Genomic DNA, 24,050 nt, shown 5'->3' on the forward strand with positions numbered 1-24,050 from the left:
TTCTCCATCTTTTTCTCGCTAACTCTCTTTTTATTCCACTTCTGCGGCTGCTACGATAAGCCATGGGATGCTGGAGAGAGTGACAAGGGTGCAAATGGTGGATGTTGGTCCTAAAAACCAGTGTTCAATGTCTTAAGCCCCAGAGGGAAATACCAGATGAGTAAATGGCCTGTCCGGGACTGGTCCCCAGCATCACACCTGACCTGAAATGTTAGATAAATCATGGAGTAACACTAGCAATTCTTTGATTACATGAGCATGTTGTTTGTTTGACTCTCCTGGCTGAAGTTCATCGGCTGTGAATGCACAGCCATCCTCCACATTGGCAGCGGACTATAAGTGTATAACTTTTCCATGGATGTAGTTCCCTAGGCATGTGCCCGTTTAGTTCGAAGTTTATTATTTTGTTTCATGACTTCATTTTTTTGTCATTTGCTTGCTTTTTGCTTTGGTTCATACCCAATAAAGAAATGTAAACAGAAAATGGAGTAACACTAGCATTGCTGAAGTAATAGTCATAGCTATGTGAGTCACATGTGGGGAACCAAACATGCAGTGGTAGTTTGGGCCAAGACTACACTATATTCACTGTTACACATTTAGAATCTCGACACCGCCAAAAATAGTGAATTGAGACACTCTTGCTGTATGGAGAAGCAAGCGAGTCTACTGGTATTCAAGGCAAGCACGATTTTGAAATATCTGAATTTCAGCTATGCCTCTCTTATACCTTTGTTGTGTTTCAGTAACAAGGCTGGCCAATCTTATTCTGTGCATGTGATACAGCGGTGCCTTTGCCAATGGGTTTGCAGAAGCAACTATGTCAAAGAGCTCACTTAACAAACAGCAGTAGACGCCAGAGACTACTACCCTGTACTGACCCCAAGATAATAAAGTAATGTAAGGTATGCGAAGAAAGCAGAGACAGAATTAGTATTGCGGACCTACTCTGGCTGAAAGGCTGTATGAAAGTTGCTGAGCCGTTGAGGTGATGGTCTACCTGCAAGTTGGCACCTTGATGTAGCAGTGGCAAAACAAGTCTGGAATGCAGGAGATGGACGTCCAGATCAGACAACACACTCGGAGGAGCAGGTTGGCATTAAGCCAAATAGACAGCGTTAATATGGATAAATTAAAAGATCTTCAGACTTCTATGAATTTCAGTACCATGTGCAAAGTAGAGATAGTACCATTGGGTTGAAGTGCTGCAGTATCCCTGGTTTAAGCCATTGATGAGGTACAAGACACCCAGTCTGTGCAATAAATCTTTTTGTAACACTAGTCAGAAAAGGTCTCTTTAAGGAACCTCGAAAAAAATCACCCTTTAGAAAATCTGTACAGAAATGGACACTTAATCCATTTCCATGCTTCTCGAAATTGTGAACACATCCTTGAATCTTGAGGTTTTTCTCCATGTCATAGAATCGGCCTTACCCCCCTTTTCTACTAAAAAGCCTTACCTGAACCACCTAGACCCATCACACACATTTATTTGCTAGAAAAGATATTTAAAAAATCGGAGAACTTACAACTGCAAATCCATACTTATGCATCCTAATGTTATGTTTTTCACCTGTCTTCAGACCTTGTAATTTAGAGGTGTGGAGCCTGCATGCAACCTGCTTGGACGTTTTGACCTTACTAACTGCAGCATTTGAAATGGTTGACCAAAAATTACTTTTCTAAGGTCTTCTAATGAAAATGAAAAAAGTGGGATGGGTCTAAGTTGGTTCGTCCCATTCCACTCCGGAAGCTCTCAATCATTTGAAATGGAGTCTCATAGATAGTCTGCAGTATTTTGCATCTTGTGGGGGTGCCCTTGGAGCCTCTCATCCTTCATAGGAAATGAGAGCTCTCTCTCTCTCTCTCTCTCTCTTCACAGTATAGCTTATCCTTCTACCAATAACTTGACAGCACTCTTTTCAAAAGACATCAGTCACCTGAAAAAACTATTTGACTTCATTAAGTATTGGATGCCCAAGTTCTGCTTTAAAACTCAGTCCTTCAAAAATATTGTTCCTGCCTTTGAGTTCTTCCATATCATCTCACACCTGGCTTCCCTTACTAGCGCTATTGGTATCTCGCCCACTACAATGCCACCCAAATCCCAGTGCTCTTGTTCATCGCACCCACCTCTCTTTACGTGTCCATATTGCCAAATTATTTAACTCTGACTTTTATTGATTTTTCATCCTCTTGCTAAAAAAAACAACAACACATAATTGTCTCAGTGACGTAGTGAAATCCTCAGTTGCTTCTTTGGTGGTCTCGCAAAAAACACCCAAAGCCTACTTGATCTGTTTTACATCGACATCTTTCTTCATTTCTGGAGCAGAAATGTCAGAGTACATTGTTCTTTCTGCACTTCTTACCTCTTGCAGTCTGCATTGCCTTGTCATCTCTGGTGAGAATCACAATACTCCAGCAAATATCGCTCTGTCGTTCAATTCCACATTTCCAAATTTGGCTACAATATTTTGAAATGCCTGCCCAGTTAGCTATGGCTTGCAACCGCCTCCTACCCTTCCTCCAAACTACTTGTCAGGCCTGTTCTCCAGGGCATGTCACTGAAGGGTAATCGGGCAAAGGTTGTGACAGGTTTGGAATGGAAGCTGTCCTGGTAAACACAGGAACTGCAAGGCAGGTGGCAGTTGTGAGGGTCCTATGATGGTGGATGTGTGCTGACTTTGCTCTATGCCTGCCGGGGTAGGGCCCTTCAGGGGTTAGTTGAGGAAGTATCGGGTGAACAAGGAGTGGGGCAGCACAGTGGGAGACTGCCAGACCCCGGACACGAACGACCTTGAGCCGCTGCTCCCTAGAAGTGGCGCATCCTGATACTTGTTACCTGCCCTGGGAGTAATTCCTGCTAATGGGATTGGGAGGATTAAGGTAACCTACAGCAGCTTGATTTCTTTTAGTTCTCGGGGATGAGGAGTGCGGCTGCAGTGGCACCTGCGCTAATTCAGACGCAGTCAGAGCACAGGACCGGGCAAGACAATTCTTCACATGTCAGTAGGCCTCAAACTACCCTGCCCCTTAGATTTGCCATAGACACCCAAGTGCAGGGGGCTCTTTTAAATAAGAATAGTGCTGGGGCATTGCCGGTGTTCATAGGAGTTAGGTGCCCCCTCGCCCGTTCTCATTGCCTCTTTCCTTCATGCTGACATGACCCTCGCTGTCACACCAGCAGATTTCACCCAGTACTCCTGGTTTCAGATGGGTGAGTGCGTCATTTGACCCCTCGTGTCTACCCTTTTATAATGAAACACAACCCATGCAGGACATGCAGGTGTACGGCGAGCTGATAGTATTTTACTCTCCCTCTTTACAGAGCTGCCCTCCAAGACCATTCACTCTATTCTCCAAAGCCCTGGGCATCTGAAGATTTGACATGCTGCTGGTTTGCTTATCGTCCACAGCCTGACTAGACCTGCACTGTGGAGACTCAAAACCGGCACTTGCTTACAGTTGTATCCATTCATCCAGCTGGCATGGATCCTGGTGCACCTGTTTCTGCTTGAACCTACACCTTCGCCTCTCTGCGATCCCATGGGCAGAATCAACTTTCAAGTTTCTTTATTTTTTGCATTGTTAACTAAAACCATTGCAATATTAACACTTAAAAGAATTTTAAATAGTCGTTCAATATGATTCCATCCACCTTAGCTGCCTTTTTAGTTGTTGTTACAAAAGAAAAATCTTTGTTAAAACCAGTTAAAACCCAAAGTTAGGAAATTCTTTACAGTTTAAAATCACAATTAATGATACTTATTAAAGAAGGTCAATAGCTCGCTGGATGCTGTGAGTTACAGTCTCAGAGTTTATTTACTCCAGCCACGCTTGCCCATTTGTCAAATCGTTCAGATTGTCTTGGTTTATTGCAAGGATTATCCCTATGCTACTGGTGGGCATCCTTAATATGGTCCGGCTAAGGCCTCTTCCCGTCTACTGGACAGCCTGCGGCGACAAACCTTCGTGGAGTATTTTTGGGTATTTCGAGCATTTTTTGTTCAGCCAACATAAGGAATTTTACCAATCTGCAGTTCAGTTGGATATTTTCAGGGTTTAAGCAGGCCAGCACTGCTTGCCTCCTGGTGTGGATACCTTTCTGTTTAAAAGGTTCTTTTAGGAGCTGTTGCTGTGCTTGGTGCAATTCTTTGCATAGGCAAATTAGATGTAAAATGTCACCATTCTTGATGTTACACAGCCTGCATGTGGCTTGTGCTGTTGTCCTCAGCCATGGTGGTAGATACTGAGCACACAGAAGGATACCCAGTCTATGACTATAGAAGTTCATTTTTATGGCCCTAGGATAGCCCTGATTAACGTATAGTTGTGGGGCGAGTGATTTGTAGGAGTTAAGTATCATCCATGCATGAGATCTGTTTGACCTTTTTTTGGTTGCTAGAACCAAGGAACGGTTTTAAAACTGTTAGTTAGTGCGGCAATAATCCCTGCCACCTGGTTCTGTGTTGTAGCTATGAGATCTGTTTGAGAAGCTTGCCTTGTCCCCCACCAAGTAAATTTGTTCTATGGGTTTCCAGACTAGTTTTTTAACTGAAGATAGCTTCTTGCTTGAGAGAGCTCCCTGTGCTGTATGTCTTGCCACAGCAAATAGTTTAGCGTATTTATAGTGGCACTTCTAATCTTATGCCAGCAGATGATGTAAGCACCATACCTGGCTAAGACTTGTTGTAGAAGACCAAACTCCAACCTTATTTGAACAGGTGATGTGTAGGGCGGAAGGCAGAACATAGTTCTGTAAGCTTTGACCTGCATGTTGTCCAGATCCTTAGCGTCTCTTCCCCTCGCAGTGCCTCGCTGCCATAAGCAATCGAGGGGAGAAGTTTAGCCTGGACTACCTTCAAGAGCGGGGTCAAAGTCAGCCTCATCAATTTATTTGCAAGGTTTTTCATCGTTAGAGCAGTCAGCAGACCTTTCCTTCTTATTTCCTCTGTCTGGCGCGCAAACGACCCTTCCTTGTCAAATGTGACTCCTAGGTACTTGTACTCGAGAGCTGGATTGAATTTGATGCCACCCAGGAATCTGCTCCTTTGTGGGTTCTTATTTTCGTTTATTGACATTGTCCAAGTCTTGCTCAGATTTATTTTTTAGTGGTTTTCTGTTGCGTAGTTGTGCATTTCCGTCAGTAGATGTTGGAGACCAACGTGAGTATGACTAAGCCGAACTACATCGTCTGCATACATGAGATTGGTCAATGTTTTCCCTCCTATCCTGGGTGAATGGGAGTTAAAGCCATCAAGCACCTTTGGAAGGTCAGCCATGAATAGATTGAACAGGGTTGGTGCAAGCTCACAACCCTGTTTCAATCCTTTTGTTGTAGGGACTTTTGAGGAAAGGTGGGTCCCGCTGCCTAATTTCACCTGCACACAGGTATCTGTGTGTAGAAGCAAGAGCATGTTTAAAATAGGCTGTGGTATGCCCGATCACGCCAGTTTCCCCCACAGTCTGCCCCTCTCTACATTATCAAAGGCAGCACTAAAGTCAATATAACACAGGTGTAAAGGTAATTTGGAGGCTTTTGCTGCATCAATTATTAGAGAGATTGTGAGGATGTTTGTAGATGTGCTGGCCATTTTGCGATAGCCAATCTGGTTCAGCGGTATTATCTGATTCGCCTCAGCCCAGGATGTGAGCTACTCTAATATGGTGCCCGCAAAACATTTCGCTTCATTATCTATCAGAGCTACTAAGCGGTAATTGTTGGGCTCCGCATTGTCTCCTTTTTTTGCAAATTGGCACTATTGTCGAGCCCCTCTAAGATTCTAGTATTCCGTTTAGCCACCTGACTTCCAAAAAGAGAGGTAGCAGGATATCCGCCCAGTCTTCACTCTTTGCTTTGAACAGGGCAAGTGGAATGCCGTTCGGTCCCGGGGCTTCTTCTTTCCTCCCTTTGGCGATATGCTTTTTATGGTTTAAATATTTTTTTGAGTTTTCACAAAGAACAAGACAATAGGGCCGCATTCTGTTAAACAAGCCTAGCAAGGCAAGTGTTAATGCAAGAGCGATAAGTACATTCAGTGCCTGCAGGTGCGGGCAGCAATGCAGGCCGCATATATCCATATAAACAATACAGTGGGTCCCGCCCCCCTCCCATCCCCCCCTTGTCCACCCAACTAAAAGGAAAAGTCCATTGTAGCCAAAAAATAGGAAGTATGAGAGAAGCATCAGCGCTTGTAATGTTGCGTGCCCTTGGTTGCCTTTTGTTCCGGGATTGGGTTGTCTGCCAGCCTGAGAAGATGTAAGTATCTGGGGCAGCTCAGTTCACGGAACTCCCCAGTGAGCAGTGTTAAGAAGGGACGCCACAACTCTGGGAATTCGTTTCCCCGGCCGGCCAGTACCAGGGACAGCTTCTCCATGCCAAGCACCATCCATAACCTGTGCAACCAGTCTGTGTGTGGGGGGGCCTGCGGGGTTCTCCAGTGTGCTAAGATGTTTTGTGTGGCTGCACCCAATGCAAAAGCTATGAGGCGGCCCCTCCGGGACTTCAGGGGATACATCAGGGTGTTGGGCAGCCCTAGCAGGATGTAAGCCGGAAACCGGGGAAGTTCAGTATCCAGGTGGGAATCTATATCATATATTATCATGTCCCAGTACCCCTGTATGCGATCGCAGCTCCAGAGCAGGTGTTCCAATGTGCCCAACTCCCCGCACCCTCTCCAACAGCGCTCGCTAATGTGGGGGTCAGCTTGATGAAGACGTGCAGGCGTGAGGTACCAGTAGGTGGCCACCTTGGTTAGGGTTTCCGTCAATCCGGTGTGGTATGCGGAGTGCCATGACCTGTGATATATACCACTCCATTCCTTGTGTGTGAGGGTCCTGCCCAGTTCCCGCTCCCATCGGCATCTGCCTGCGTTATGTGTGTATGTTTGTGAGGAAGAGGTGTTGGTACAGGTCCGAGATCAACTTTTTCTCGGAGGTGCGAGTAACTAGCCACTTCTCGTAGGGGGTAAGAAGCCGTTGCGCTCCAGATTTAATATCAGGGTGAAGTGCCCAGTGTCGAACCTGCAGATAAGCTAGTCTGTCGTCCTCTGGGATGCCGTAACCCTCTTTCAGCTGTGAAAAGGAAAGGATTCCTTCCAAATTGAAGAGGTGCCCCAATGCTCTGCAGGGAGAGCAGCGCCAGTTCGCAAATGCTTTTGGGTCGAGGCCCGGGGTAAAGTCGGGATTGTCAAAGAGCGGTGTTAGAGGGGAGGGGAAGGAAGACAGTTCGTGTTTGTACGCAACGCAGTCCCACACTTCCATAACCGTGCCTGTAATGTGGGAGGCGTAGAGGTTAGGCGGCCGATGGCGCCCAGGGAGAAAGGGCGATCCCTTGTAATGGCTTACCCGCCACTGCCTGGTCGTGAAAAAGCCAGTGTTTGACAGACTCCAGCTGATACCATTCCGCCAGGCTCCGGAGTTGTGCCGCGTAAAAGTAGAGTTGGAGATCCGGTATCCCTACCCCGCCGTGGCCCGGTGGGAGGACTGCAATGGCTTGCTTGAAGCGCGGTCGACGACCCTGCCATATGTAGCGTGCCAGCTCGGACTGCATCTGTTGGATCCAGCCGCGAGGTGGTCGCAGGGGGAGGGTTTTGAACAGATAAAGAATCTGTGGTAAAAGGGTCATTATGGTGGCGGCTATCCTCCCCAACCACGAGAGAGAGTGTCGTTTCCATCTCCGGAGTTCTTCACAGAGCTGCGTGCGGAGTCTGGTATAGTTCGCTTCCACCGTAGCTGGGATGGTGGGGCCCAGGAGGACTCCCAAATAGGGGACTGTAGAGCCGGACCACTCCACATCGTGTTCTTCTCGTACTTCGGAGAAGGTGTCAGGCAATAAGGAAATAATAAGGGCCATCGATTTCTCCGTATTGATTTTAAACCCGGAGGCGAGCGCAAAGCAATGGAGTTCAATAAAAAGCGCCCATAACGATTGAACCGGTTCGGTAAGGGAGAGCAAAATTTCGTCTGCCTAGAGACTGATTTTGTGGATATCGCCTCCAAACTTAATGCCCTTGATGAGGGCGTGCTGCCTAACCCTTTGCGCCAGCGGTTCCATGTAGAGGGCAAACAGAATGGGGGAGAGGGGGCATCCCTGCCTGGTCCCCCTTCCAATCGGGAAGCGCGAGGAGGTATGCCCATTGACGCGTACAGTGGCGTTAGGCTGTCTATAGCAATTCAGAATGTGGGTGCAGAGGACATCTCCGAGGCCAAAATTATGTAGGACCTGTTCCAGGTAGGGCCAGTGCACCCTATCGAACGCTTTTTCAGCGTCAATCGTGAGTAGCATACAATCTGGACGTGTGCGTGATCCTGCCTCAATGAGGTGGAGGACACGCCTGGTATTGTCACTGGTCTGTCGCTGGGGTATAAAACCCGCCTGGTCTGGCTCCACTAGTTGTTGCATGTAGGGGGCCAGTCTGCTCGCTAGAATACCGATATGCTTTTTAATTAAGAGTGGCAGAGGGCGGCTAGCTGCGCCTGATGGTATGTTTTCTGTGGCTGGGAGCTCCTGCTCCCTTGTCTCCGTTTTGCTTGCTCCAGCTTGACCCTCTGGAATCTAGCTGTTAACCGTTTGTGCTCCGGCGTTTTCTGTTTGGTTGTTAAAGTGAGCAGTAAGAAATTTTACCCAGTTTGTTTCCGGGGTATGTGACCCTATGCCCTTATGTTGTGGGTGCATGATTCCATTTACAGTTTTCCAAAAGCGGGCACTGTAGTTACAATTTGTGTTGTGTAGGAGTTTTTCCCAGCTTTAATTCTCGCGATCTCTATTGATGTTCCATTTCAATATTTTTAGTGCTGCAATTTGGCCCTTCAGGGATAATCGTGTGGTAGCGTTACCAGGGGATCTTCCCATCTTATGCAGAGTTGAGTTTATAGATTTTTTTGAGGAACTTGAGCTGTACTCTTTGGTTTTTCAGAATTTAATATTTTCCACATGCTTTCCGAGCGTTATCTTTTGTAGGGAAAGTATCTTCAAGTTCTTCTAGTAGTACAGCAGTAAACTGTCCCCAGTAGGCAATTTGGTCATCTGTGCTAGATGCTTGCGAGTTTAAGAGTTGAATTACAGCTTCAGCCTGCAAGTTTATGTTGTTTGTTGTACATTTGATCCTTTTTAGGTATGAGGTGAAAATAGGCCTCAAGGTTACATTTGACCTAATTGATCTAGGTACAGTGGCTGTTGATTGTAGTTCCCGGGGGCGATGGTCACCATCGCCCTTGTCCCCCATTCTGAACCCAAGAATGTATGGGAACAGAGCGAGGCTTGCAAAGGTGTAATCCAGTATGGAGCTTGTCATTGCAGAGTAAAATGGTTCAACTGGAGGAGAGTCTTCCGGGAATCTTCCGTTTAGTGCTTGAAGGTTTAGTTGTTGTAAGTCATCATGAATGCAGCTGTTGCGGCATTTCTTCTTTCCATGCAGTTGGACACATTGTGTGGGGATATTGTGGATTCCAGTTGGAGCTGATACCTCCTCCCCTTCTGCCGAGCCAATGAGGTAGTGGTTTAGGACCCCTGACAAGATAAACGTCTGATTTTCCATCTCTGTGGTGTACTTTGCCTCTTGGTTAGTTAGTTTTTTAAAAATCTTTCGCATTGCGTTTGGGATGAACATACGAGTTAATTGTGCACATCTCCGTTTCTTCTTCATCAAGGGCGATAATAATTGTGACTTCTATAATTACATTTGACGTCGTCCATGAGGATTGCTGAAGCTATGCTCATCGTAGAAACATAGGTGGCCAGCCCACCAGAGCATTGGCCAAATCTGCCGGTCCTTATTGCTGATTTGGCAAAGCATATATAACCCTCAATGTGCTGAAGATCCGTTAGCCAAGTTTCTTGCAACAAGATTATTTTAAAGGTTATAACATAATTAAAGAAATCAGGGTCCACTATTTTTGTTGCTAAGCCGTTGATGTTCCACAAGCATAGTCTTGGAGGGAACTCCTTTACACTGCTGTAGGCTTTGTCTTGTGAGTAGCGTCAATCCTCCTGTGTGCGTATGATTATGGTACAGGATAGTGCTCCCCTGGTGAAACCTTGGTTTGAGTAGGCGACTGCCCTCAATGGTATTACTGGTCTGTCCCTCTGGCTGCTGACACTCTGTTGTCGCGATCTCCCTTGAGCGCCTCTAAGTACGCAGTTTAAGTGTGCTTGCTGTGTTTTTGCCTCAGGGCTTGCGTTGCTTAGTAGTGGAAATGGTTAGGCTGGTTTTTTAAAAGGGGCAATGTTAATGCCCCAGTTTAGGAATATGCCCACTTCAGCTAGGATTATCTCAGCAAATTTACTTGTGATCCATGTTGTCTTTGTTGCCTCTGGGCTTTGAGGGTTGGCAGTGTGTATGAAATCTACGGAGAGTAGATCCTTTGAACTTATGCCGGCAAGGTTTGGAATTGACTTCATTAGTCTTTGAAAGTTACCTCGATTTAACGAATCCTGATGACCCTTTGAAGTATATAGAGTATAAAAAAACAAAACCTCTGTTTCTTGCTGTCTGGTTCCTACTGTTTGTGATGCCGGCGGCTGTGGATTTGCTGTGGCCATGGGTTAAGTTGGAAGTATGGAGCTAGTTGCTTCTTCGAGCTGTGTTTCCGCTTGGTTGCTTGACACTTCTGCCATAGAGTTCCTTGACGTTGCTTTAGGTGTTATTAACTTGGGGGATGTTTGTTTTAGATCTTGCCCCCATCCTGTGCCACTTTTTCCAATAGCCTCCAACTGGGGCTGACAGTTGATATGATAGGCCTTTTAAGCTCTCTAAACGATGGCTCTTGATTTGGCCTGTCTGTTGTTCCACAAGCTTGAACCTGAAAAGATATGGAGGTAAGCTATTGCGTTTGTGTGAGGCTTTTGGTGGCGCCCTTTCCTTTTCTGTTGGCGGCGTTGCTTGGCATTGAGTTTTAGTAAGCCACCGTCACCGGACCCTTCTCAATGTCCACATTAATGCTGCCTATAAGCTTGTTGCTGGTTGGCTGGCTATTGATTATTCCCTCCATGCTGTTGGAAATACCCTGGTCTTTTATTGTGTTTCCTGCTGTTACGCTTTTGATGTCCTTTATCAGGCCGCTTAGCATTAAGGGCAGGGTGGATAGTTTGTCGACAACCTGGTCAGAGTTGCAGCTAAGGTGGGTGTTCGATTGCGCTCTTGTTATCAGGCCGTTCAGATTTCCCAGTTTTTCGTCAATGCCTGCAGTGAAGACTTCCAATATGTTCAGTAATGTTAATTGGATCTCCATCTTTTCTGACTGATATTGCAGTGCCTTGACAGCCAATTGAATTGTATTTATTAGGGAAGTCCAAGTACCAGTGTTTTGTTCCTTTCTTTGCGCACTCTCCTTTGTACTTTTTTTGGTCTGGTCTGGTCTGTAGAAAGTGAGTCCCAAGAAAGCTCTTGGGGAGAGTGCAAGCTTGGTTCCTGTTCCTGATCTGGTGTATATAGGTGGCAAGCATGTCTTCCCATTCTTGTGTGTTTAAATAGGATATTGTCGTCCTTCAGTCGTCTTTCTGGTTTGGGTCCGGTATTCCTGCACATACTCCTTGTTGGGTAAGCGGACTCCCTTGAGCAAGGAGTATTGGGGTTAGTGGTGATTTTGTGCTTGTTAAATCAGTTATTTTGATGGGGGTGCTGTAGCGTCTCGTCATCTTATTAATTGTGGGGCTGGAGTTAATTACACTGATTTGTTCCCCATCTACTCGCCTTGAGTCTTCATTGGCATCCCTCTCACCCTTGTTTTTTTGGTGGCCCAGTCCCCATCCCAGACCTCAAAAGCTTATGTTCTGCAGTCGGAATCCTCCAAGTGCTGCCCTGTTGGCTATTTTTTATTGGGGAGAATCCTAAGTTCCCGGGCATTCCTGCGGAAACCACAGGAGATGGGATACCTGCTGCTTGCGCCCTGTGGGTGCGTTGGAGATTGGAGGTTGAGCTGGGATTGCTGGCTTTTTTGTTGTGGTGACCCGCTTTCGTCTAAGGGCAAAAGGCTTGGGACGGTTGCTTGCGTCTGTAGGGGTAATAGTGGAGGTTGCAGGCCTTTGAGGGTTGCATTGCTGGAATAAAGAACTGACCCTGCATCCCTTAGGAAATAAAACTTTGTGTAGATCTTGGGTTGGTAGGAGCATGTGGCGCTGGTAAGTCCCGTCCGTGCTGTTGTCTCACTTTGGTCCTGCTCAGTTGTGATGAGTTTTTGTTCGGCACTGTGCTGAGCGCTGGGATTTTGTTTCTTTCCTTTTATCCCCCATGTCCTGGGTAGCATGGCCTCTCTCGTTCTTCCTTTTTTTTTTTTTAACATATTTTTATTTTACTATTGCACAGTTAGCACATTGCAGCGCACTTTATCGAATAAAATAATTTCATTAAATCAATACAGTACATTTCCTTTCAAATCATATCAAATCATATAGATAATTCATCAGAGGATACATCATACTATTAATTTCATTAAACAGATACAGTACATATCTTTTCAAATCATATAGAAAGTTCATCAAAGAATACATCATCCTATTCATGGCAACCCCATCTTCTAACAGGGTCCCATATCCTTAATCCTAGACTCCTCCCTTTCCTGCCTTTCCGAGCATATACGTTGTTTTCCAAATTATATGTCGCCAAAAGATTCGCCAGCCATACTTGCATTACCGGAGGGTTCTTGTCCAACCAGGCCCTAGCTATGCAGAGCCTATAAACTGCCATAGCAACAAAAATAAATTCTCTCTGGATAGTATTACTATCTGTGACTATCCCTAACAGTATTTGAGCAGGATTTAAAGTGATTTGAATATCTAAGGAGGCATCCAAAAAATTCTCTACCTCTTTTATCAATGTGTGTAACTTAGGGCATGCAGCAAATATATGTATCAAATCTGCCTCGGAGGAACTACACCTTGGACATGTAATACCTGTACCACCCCCCCACTTTGCTATCCTTGCTGGTGTAAAATACATCGAGTACAGAGTTTTATACTGTTGCGACTGCAACGGCGCTGAACATAGCAGTGTGCGACCCAAATCCAATGACTCTTGGAACCAGCCAACCTCGCCTTCCAATTTCTCTGCCCCCTTAGTACCATGCTTGTCCATATCATCCGATTTCGCTGCCTTGCGTAGAAACTCCGAATAGAGCAATCTCCACCTAATCTTATTTTCTCCAGAATTTCTACCTTACTAAAACCCACCAGTCCCCCCTGCTTACCCCCAAGAAAACTTCTTAACTGCAGGAATTTAAAAAAATCCCTCCTATCTAAACCATATCTGCTCATTAAGTCTGAAAATTGCAACACTCCCTCAGTATTCCTCACATCCCCAATCTGAACTATCCCCTTTTCAACCCAGCCCGCCATTATCGTATCCCCAAAGATCTGTGGCGGCAAGGAGACATTTTTGTACATCATAGTATACCAATTATATCGGCCCATGACCACTTTCTTCATGACAGCATTCCAAATCTTAACCGCGGCTTGAACTGTCTTGAATCTCGTTCTTTTATAGTACCCAAAATCAGTACAGTTGAGAAAGCAATTCTCCACCTCCGGCCCCAAAACCACAGAGTATATCCTATACGAATCATTGGTGATGCTTTGATCCAAACCGCCCCCCCCCCGATCAATCCCCGCATGTATTGCAGTGCAGCTGCCCAATAATATAGCCTAAAATCAGGCTCCCTCCGCCCTCCACCCTCCTCTTTCTCTTGGCAATGACATAAATCTGTAAGCCCTGCGTGTCTTGCCATGAGCCCAGATGAATCTATTCAGAATGTTCTCCAACTCTTTAAACCACCTTGCCTCTAAAAATAAAGGTATTGCCCTAAAGAAATACAAGAATTTGGGCAATACCAACATCTTTATAACATTGGTGCATCCCACTAGCGATAGATGCAAGTTGTTCATCCGTTCCAAGTCTGTCTTTACCCTAGTCATCAGGGGCGCAAGATTATTCTGCACCACTGAGTCTAGATCAGCTGTAATTGCCACCCCAAGTATACAGCTGAATCCACCACCCTTTGGTCATTACAATCAACGTACTGGTTACACACCATCTGAGTCTTAGAGCTATTTAGGCTGTACCCCGCAACCTGGCCAAATCTTTGTGCCTCAGTCTCAATTTCTCTTATGGCCACAGTAGGATTAGATGTCAAAATGGCCACGTCATCTGCGTAGGCCAGCGTCTTTACCTCACAGCCATTCAGCCATATTGATGGGATCTTTTGATTGCCCTCCAACTTACGTATCAGTGGATCTAAATAGAGTGCGAAGAGAAGTGGGGATGACGGACAGCCTTGTCTAGTCCCTCTCCCAATACTAACTGCTGTTGAGTACCCACTATTGACTCTAATCCTTCCTGACGGACTTTTATAAAGAGTCTGCATCGCTGTTATAAAACCATTTCCCATTCCACTCCACTTTAACGTATGCCACAGATATTCCCAGGAGACCCTATCGAACGCCTTCTCCGCATCCAAAAAAAGCGCCGCCATAGGGTCCCCCAGGATACCCTCCGCATCAAACTTTGTAACCACCTGCCTAATATGTTGTGTGGTGCTTTTGCCTGGAATAAACCCATGCTGAGTATGACTTACTAAACCCTTTATCACGGCCGCTAATCTTCTCGCCAGTATCTTGGAGTACACTTTGGTATCTGCGTTCATCAATGTGATGGGTCTATACGAACCTGTCAGTGTTGGTATTTTACCTTTTTTTAAAATAACAATAATGTCCGCTTCCCCCCAAGATTCAGGTATAACCTCCCCCTTCTGCGCCTTCAGCATGACGTTAAACATATCAGCGCCAATCACTTGGTGAAACACTTTGTAAAACTCAACCGGCAGCTGATCTGGACCAACTGCTTTGCCTGATGGTAACATCTTTAGCACCATGAGGAATTCCTCCAAGTTAAAGGGTGAATCCAACATCTCCTTTTCCTCCGTAGTTATAGCCGAAGGGGTAATATCTCTAAGATAACTTTCTACCTCTCCTAGGATTCCTGCCCTACCCCAGCATATAACTCTGCATAAAACTGTCTAAAAACCTCTCTTACTTTAACTGTTTCAGAAACCAAGGCCCTGTTCCCATCCCTAATCTCCAAAATGTCTAAAGCTGCTAAAGCTGCTAGCCTCTGTCTAGTACGGACAGCTAATAAATGGCTAATAAATGGCCCACCTTCTCGCTTAACTCGTACGCCGCTTCCCTCTTAGTTAGGTAATTCTCTGCTGCCTTTTTAGAAATATTTTCTGCAGCTTCTGCTCTAAGAGCAATGATTTTGAGGAGGTGCTCTTCTATTGGTGCATTCTTCTGTAAATCCGTCGCCAATTCATCCTCTACCTTCATCAAACTTTGATATACTTCATTAATTTTATCTCTTATCTTTTTCTGGGCTGAGAATACATAACTCATTGTCTCCCCCCTAACCCCGGCCTTAAAAGCATCCCATACAACTCCCGGGGGGCTGTTCCTCTATTGATATCCAAATAGATCTTGATCCAACCTGTCATATAATCCCTATATGCCTCATCCTTCAAAAGGGCTCTATCAAATGTCCATTGTGTATCCTTCCGTTGTACCTGGCCTATTCTGATGGTTAAAATCAACGGGCTATGGTCCGACACAATTCGAGGCTGTTTTTCGATTTGTGCCCCTGCCAACAGGGAGTAGAGATCAAAAAATAATCCAGCCTAACCAATACCTAATGGGGGGCTGAGTAAAATGTACTACCGTCCATGCCTGGGTTCAACTTAGCCCACGGATCCACTAGGGAATTATGTAGCACCATATCCGTCAATGCCCTATGAGTTCTCTTCTTCCTCCTTACATACTGTCCTCCTATCTGTAGAAACGAACTACTAGGGTCATGAATATTAAAATCCCCACAACATATAATTGGCTCGGGCCACAGCGCCAGTTCTGTATCTAGATATTGAAATATCTCAGGGTCATCCTCTGTGGAGCCATACACCTGCCCCATTGATCCTCCTTCTTTTTTATCACCTCTACATCACTAGATCTCCCTAATACTGCCACCCCCCTATGCTTAGAGCCTTGTTTGGAATTTGCCAAAACGGCGAACCCTAGATGTTCCAGGAGGTACCCCTTGGAGGCATCTACATGTGTTTCCTGGAGGCAGACCAAATCCAAACGTATCGTTCTAAGTAATGCCGCAACCCTTAGCCTTTTACCAGCATCATTAAGGCCACTGACGTTAATAGTAGCGATTCTACAACTCATTAAAATACATCAAAGGTTTTGTCCAACCCTGCATACCTTACCCAGCCCATCACCTTACGATGGTTATGGATCTGAGGTTGATCAAATGTCCACCAACATATCTCTGCTACGTACTGTGTGAATTGAGCTCCTTGTGCGCTGCTCTGTGCTACCTCTTATACCCTGTGTCATTACTTTTTTTTGTTGCCTTTTCACCCCCCTTTTACCCCCTAAGCCCACCCTTCCCATCCACATTCTCTCCCCCCCCCCATTACTGGCAAATAGGTCAATGAGACCTATGTGTAGCCGCTCCAGATTGTGGTAATTGCTCCCCTCTCCCCCTCCACCCAATGTTTACCTATACCTCCTGTACCCCCCTATACCCCCTCCGTGCCCCCAGCCGCCTAATCCTTGTCTCCCTCATCATGTTTTATCTGTGCTTATTGGCCCCTGGATTTTTGCCAAAAATACCAGCGGCCTATTTACATAGCTTACATATCTTACAAAACTTACAGCTCTCAAACAATTATATATCCGGCTCCTATCAGTAAAACTCCACATCTTCACAGAATATGAGTAGTTCTAAATATCTCAACCACCTTTCTGTGTCTTGATCGCCTCCAAAAACTGTTGGGCCTTAACCTCGGACAAGAAAATGCTTGTTCTCCCCCTTGTGACTAGCTTCAACCTTGCGGGGAATAGGAGAAATGCCTCTGAGCCAAAAGCCTGAAATGGCTTAATGAGCTGCCTGAGCCGCCAACTTCTCTCCACAGTTACATGGCAGAAGTTGGGCCTGGCAAAGAAGGTGGTCCCCTCAAATGATCTTTTACTGTCAGGTCTAGCCTTGTCCATTATTTCCTCTCTGAGTAGGTAGTTTCCAACATATATCAAAATAGCCCTGGGCAGCGCAGGTTAACCTATCTGACCCCCGCCGCCCTGGCCTTTCCTGATAGTAAAAGGGAATCTGTGGGCCCGTAGAACCTCCCTTTCCCACTCCCACTCAGACTCCGGGAAGGCTCCTCTTAACAGCTTAACCACAAATTGCATAATGTCCTGCCCCTCTGTCCCTTCTGCCACACCCAAAATGCAAATGTTATTACGCCTGTGGCGATTTTCAAAGTCCTCCATCTTCCACTGTAGGTCATTCGCCAACTTTTTCTGCTCCAGTTTAAACTCCTGCCATGCCCCAACGTCATCCTCTAGCTTCCCAGTTCTCTCCTCCACCTCCGTCACCGTCTCAGCGATGCCATCATAGAGTTTATTAACTTTCCTGAGGGTATTATGGATTTTTTTTGTTGTTTGCCTTGCCCTGCGGCTTTCCGATCTTGCTTCCCCTTGCATTTGCTTGAGTGTACTAAAGATCATGTCGAAAGGGGCCTGGTACTGCGCAGGGATAGGGGTATTGACTGCAGCCGGGGAGTTGATCTCCTCCAAGTAGGTCTACGAGGTGGCTGAATAATCCCATACTAATTTCTCCCCCCCCCACTGAGGGCGATCCTGTGTCTACGCCATGCTTCCTCCCCTTAGCCCGTCTCTTTTTCTGCGTGCTCTCTTTCCTTGATGTACTTGATCCAGAGCTTGACTCTTCATCCTCCTCACCCCCCTCTAAACCGCCCTCGCTTATCTGGGTAGTGTCAGTATCCTCATTGACCGAGTAAAAACAGTCTCCTTCCATTGAACCACCCTATCCTTTCTCAGGCACCACGATCTCCTTGCCAACAGCTAGGTGTGCACTTTTTGCTGCTAGGCTAACATTACTGCCCCAACTATTCCCAGCTTTTTGCTTCTTACCCATTTCAGCCTCTACCTGCCTAAGGGCCTCCAGCATATCCGCACTCCCTGCGGTACCATTCCTTAAGGGCACGCAGGTCTCGTCTATCTCCGGGACTTTTTCGGGCCCCACACGTCCCTTTACCACGCCACTGTTGGAGTCTGGCACCAAAGTTACTCGGGGTGCAGCACTCTCTCCATTATCGTAGCTGCTGCCGCGGCCAAATCCCGGCGTTGCCTAGCAACCGCTAACTCCGCGTCAGGAGCATCTACCGCTGCGTCCTCGAGGACGTTTACATGTACGGCCTGTCCCCCGTCTGGCTGGAGGTTCGACCTGAGGCTTAAAGCTTCCATCAAGGTAGGCTGTCTCAGGGCTGATTCTTTCCCCTTACTCAGTCCATGCCTCTGCCTCTCCGTATCCAATAAGTCCTCCGCGATGAGCTGATCAGGGTCCTGTTCGGCCCGATCTATCCTTACCGCTGTTGCTGCCTTTAAGCAAATCTCTGCTTTCTTCCCCTTCTGAGCCGGGGCTACAATTTTACGGATAGCGCCGGGCCTACGCTGTTGTAGCCCAGGGGTCACGATGTCATTATCTTTTTTTGTATTTACTGGACCGCTCCCAGTATTAATGGCTTGTTGATGTTTCACTGCTGCGGTGTCCTGTAGGGCCTTTGCCTTCTCCTTATCTTTATCCAGCTTAGATAAGCGTGGGGGCATCCTCGCAAATTGCATCTGCACCTCCGTCGTCAAGCCAGATATTTTTAGCAGGAGCCAACTGACTCCAAACTTAGCTGCTGGGTGCATTTTCCATATCTTGCTTAATCTCGCCTGAACCCAGGTAGCCATAAATGGGGGGTACGATGTCCTTACTCAAATACCATCCGGGTAGCACGGGAAGAGAGGTTCGGAGCGACTTCTCACCACAACCTTACGGCGGCCATCTTGCCCTCATGGAAGCCTCTCTCGTTCTTCCTGACCTTATTGGGCATGTGTGGTTTTGGAGAGCAGATCAGCGGCTGTGACGAGCAGGGCAGAACACTTGAGGTGAGGTGAATGGTGTGATAGCTTGTCTAACAAACTAATTCTGTGTTGTGCGCTCTCCCACACATTGTCCCAAGTAATTTGATCGCTTTCCCGTCTGTGGTACGTTTTCCTATGTTCTCCTGCACGTTAGCCTGAGTGCGTTACAGCTGCATTTCGTAGCTGCCGTTAATGCCGCAGTGGTTATCACGTCTCATCAGCACCGTGTCTCTGCTGCGTTGCTGTTGCGCTATTACACGTCCGTTAGCCATCTGCTGCTTGCCGATTTCTGTTTCCCATTGCCATGACTGTAGACCCAGCTGGAGTTTTAAGTGTGCTGTGTAGTGATCCAAAGTCCCCTGTGGAGCGGTGCATGAGGGGCCTGAGGGAAGGGGGGGAGGCCAGCGGACGCGGCAGGCAACGCAGGCGGCTTGCTAGCTGCACTGGCTATTTGGCTTCCTTTACCTTTGCCACCACCCTGTGCGCCAAGCTTCACCGCAAAGCGCTCGCCCGCACTCTCTCTTGCACCTTCCCCTTCCCGCCCCCGCCCTCACACTCACGCCCGCCGCTTACACTGTGCTCACCACCACTCCCCCGCAGGGTCCACCTGGTTCCGATGGATTGCAGATGGGTTGTAGCACTCCAACAGGAGCTCAACAGCAAGACTTCAAGCACTCCAGACGCTCCAGTTGGCGTTTGCCAAACAGGGGCTGTGGAGCACTAAGAGCACAAGGGCCGCTGGAGCCTGCTTGTTCCGGTGCGTCTTTGCCCTAGTCCTGCGAGTCCCCAAAAGAGTCCCCAAAACCGTCCTCTGCCTCTGCCTCTGCACTCAGCGCTCTATGCAACTATTTGCTCTGTTTCAGCAGAGAGTTCAAGCCGGCAGGCAGTGCTGGCAGTGCTGGAATTGACGGCGCTTGGGCAGCCTGTAACAGCTTGTAAACAGGTTCGGTGCCCAAGGCAAGCACAGGAGCAGGGGAAGCGGTGGTGATGCTGACAGCACCGGGGAGGCGGATGGGCTGTGAGGAATATGGGGAGTGCGATATGGCCGCAGTAAACGGCAGGATACCGGCTTTGGTTGTGGCTGTTGTAGTGTCAATGAAGGTAATAAAACACAGGAACCGCTACTGTTCACTTGTAAGTTTATTCTCAAGAATAAGAGCTTGTCGGGGGAAGTAGTGACCTCGCAGAGTCACGGAACAGCACTCTCTGGAGTAGGAATGACGTCACCTTAAATACCTATTAACATTCTATGGCTCGAACGTGCTGAGTGACCAATGGGAAGAAAGACCAACATAACAACTAGACCTACAACCTCTCCCTTTTTGGGAAGGGAAAGATTACATTAATTCGTAATCTCTGAGTGTACTGGGCAACTTGGATATTCTGCCAAACTTGGTACAGGTGCCCTCCCAACCACCCTGCACACTGGTGGAGCATAAAGACTCGGAAGCAGCTGTGGAGGATGCCTCGTAAGGTTTAAGGTCGCCTCTACTACCACGTTGGGCAAACGCGGTTTCATGAACCTGGATATTGTCAGTGTGGTCACTAGTATCAGTACAATCCTTTTCAACAATGTTATCACTCTCACATACAAGGTTACTTGGCATACACATTTCATCTATTTGGGTATAACCATCTTGTTCGTGTTCACAGGAGTAATTATTTAACCAAGAATATTCATTGTTAACATCAACATCTTCTTTCCTTCCTTTGTGCCATAAATCAACCTGGCTTTTGTTAAGCCTTACAGCATCACTTTTGTTACGCCAACCAGTATGTTTTAGGTGCACTGCACTATCGGAGACCTCTACAATTTCTTCGGGATCAAGGAATTTAGAATCTCCTTTGAGATTGTTGTGTTTCTATCTAGGACCCTAATTCGATATTCCCGATTTATGCCCTGATGTGGTTATAACAAACTATATCCTTATAAAGGCATAAGAATCATATCCATATTTAGTAATAGCCCATGCGGCTCAAATACGGCAAGGCTACTCCCCTAGACTCCTAGAAAGTACAACGCGTTTTTTAAACAAACCAAGCCTCCAGCAGCCCGGGAAATCCCCCCCTGCTTTTGTTCCGATTTGAACAAGAACTCCTGGAGTCCAGAAAGAACTATTAGTTCTTAATGACGTCTTATGTCCAACCTTACGTCAAACCCGGCACCTTTCAGGTATAAATATACCAACAGTTGCCTTAAGCAAACACATGGTGGTTTGGAGCAGAGCGGCTATCTACTTGCCCGAGAGCCCAGCTGATGCGAGAGCCCACGGAAGCTGCCCCTCCCGTTTGCCGCACTGAGAGAGACGCTGTCTTTTTCTCCAGCCGAGAAAATCCAGCTCCGGTGTTTCCAGCCACCCTTGTGAGTTGCTGGGAGATCGAGTCCTGAAGAAAGAGATACCAGACCTCCCACATTCTATTACCAAGGTACGGAGCTGACTAAACCCTTAAGAGAATTCTTGATTCAGATTCTTGGCAAAACCAACCTAACCAACCTAATTTAAACTGCTACTTACTTACTCCTTCCCAAGTATTAGGCTTAGGTCAGGTACACCGGGGTAGGCGTAGTTAGAAGCACCAGTTGAGTACGTTAGTCAATGTTTTTATGTATGTATATATTTTATCTATTTTAAAGTATCATATGGCTAAGAAACCATATCAATGCTTTTACAGTATTATTTCATAATACTACTTTTACTGTACGCACTTTACTTTATGATAAGTATTGCAATTGTGGCAATTCATTTCTCTTGCATGAGAAAGAAGACTGCTCAATAAATACCACCTTTTATTGAAAACGCCTGTCTCTCTATTTCTCTGCACTCCGGTGAAACTAAGTATGCACGGTTGACTGAGTGAAATAGCTGCCTATTGTTTTCACACGACTCTAGAGATACACTCTTTTCTGAGGGAGCAAAGTTGTCATGTTTATATGGTTGTCAGAAGCTAATCCCTTCTTGTCTTAATCCAGAGAGTTAACTCTTTCCTGAACATTCGAGAAAGTTTCTAGTGACCTCTGAGCTAGCTGGCAAAACTAATTAAGTCTAATATAGTCAGTAGAGACCTAGTCGACCTCAGTCCAACGTCTACACTGCTGTTTATATTATTCCAATGCGCAGAGCCTATTGGGAATATAGGAACTACACTACATGGCGCCCAACGTTTGGTAAGGTGATAATCTAACGCAAGACATTAGAGTAACTCAGTCGTGCTTTTTCACACAGAACCCTTTTCCCGTAAAAACTCCAAAAGACGTCTGGAGTGGGTGAAAGGTTAATATCCGCCGTAACGTAGTAGGAAGAGATTCCTATGTATTCGTTTTTGGTTTAGTCAAGGTTGAAGGATACAGTGTTGCAAAATATTGTGCACCTAATCTTTGTTTCCTTGAAACTTGACCTGCAACAAAACTTTGTCAGTAAAATGGGGGAAAGTGAAGAAGAAAAAGATAGAGAAACATTAGCAGCTCAACTCCTAGCGGATGACACAACCATCCAAGAAAATGACCCGAGTGTTATACTCATTCCGGCCAACGTAAGAAGAACTATAACTCTTAAACTTATAGAAAATGGACTGACATCACGAGGTGGTACAGTCATATTCCTGGTAGAGGCCCATGAATATCGGCAGACAGAGGTATTCTATTCATGGATACACTTTCCAGCAGCAAACGCTGTAACAAAAGAATTCCACTATTACAAAATAGAGGAACCTCCGGATATATACACTCCTTTCGAGGACGTTGAAATGCCACTAAATTACCAAGAGCACCTGCTCTGGTTTAAAGGCACACTAAAACATCAAAATCAAATCACCAGGCACAGTCCACTAGGTAGACCAGGAGCAACGTGGCCGGTTCTAGCCAGCTACACACCACATCCAGACATTGATAAAATGCCAGACCGGGAACTTTTAGCTCAGCAAAAATTACTAATTAAAATACATAGACAATTGGCCCAATATGTCACGCGGACTTCAACAGTCCAACCCACAATTAATATTCCACAGCTGACCCCTCATCAGAGGAACACAAACAAAATTACACCACAAAACATACAATCATGTCTTGGTAAAATACCCGCAAAACGGGAACAAATTCCATTCTGGTTAGCACAAAAAATTACTCAAATAGAGGCAGTATTTCCAGATACTACTCCTACTGAGAAACACAGAATTCTGTCTATCTGTCTTCCAATGGAGATCGCACCACATGTGGAAGACTGTGACACTTGGGGCATGGTCTTTGCTTCCATGTACACAAAAAAACATGGATTTCCGTCTATGGCGGTTATACCAGATGTACTAAGACAGATTCAAAATGAATACGGGCCAGAACCTGCTTTAACTCTGGGTATGAAATTACTGAAAGACTTCAAGCAGGTCTCGGCTATATTATTAGCCAACATAAAAGGAGAAGCAGCATCTGTGGTGATCCTGCAGAAATTGAAAGAAACAGATATAGCAGACCAACCATTTGAACTTGCCAGAATCATAGAAAAATCCTATGAAGGACTAGGAAGAGATAGTTTGGGTGGGAAACCAGTAAAACCCCAACTAACTGAAAAACCTGAAAAAACCTTTATTAAAAATAATCTGAATACTCCAAAAAGGAGGTGGGATGGTAATAAACAGTCCACTCCCAGGGAAAAACTATTCCAGTCCAGAGGAAGGTCTCCTCAACGGAGAGAAAAATCTCCAGACCGAGGAAACAAGTCTCCCCAAAGGGAGCCCTCTGAGAAAAGATACAACCTTAGAAATAGGGATAATTTGAAAAAACCTGATAGATATCAAGATGTTAATAAATGTCCCTCTCGATCTTTTCAGACTTCCTCACAGAAATCGGAAAGAAGAGGACGGTCAGAACATAAAGAAGAGCGCGTCAAGTCCAAAGACAAGGAACCTGCTCATCAAAGTAAAAAATTACAATATCCAAGAAAGAAGGTAGCTAGTATTAAAATTAAACATGCCGAGGATACTGAGGACACAACTGAAAAACAGAGAGTGGGCCCAGACAATGCTAGACAGCGCAGCAGAAGTGACTATAGCTCGCAAGATCGTGATGAATCTTCTG

At 46.0% G+C, this 24,050-nt stretch overlaps 1 protein-coding gene across 1 annotated transcript in view; it reads left to right on the forward strand.

The window, feature by feature from the left end:
* Positions 1 to 24,050, forward strand: part of MANBA (mannosidase beta) — a 399,570-nt gene that overhangs the window by 73,569 nt on the left and 301,951 nt on the right. The gene's annotated exons all lie outside the window — the stretch shown is intronic.

The sequence above is a fragment of the Lissotriton vulgaris genome, chromosome 3_1, assembly GCF_964263255.1.
Source record: "Lissotriton vulgaris chromosome 3_1, aLisVul1.2, whole genome shotgun sequence".
Classification (NCBI taxonomy): Eukaryota; Metazoa; Chordata; class Amphibia; order Caudata; family Salamandridae; genus Lissotriton; species Lissotriton vulgaris.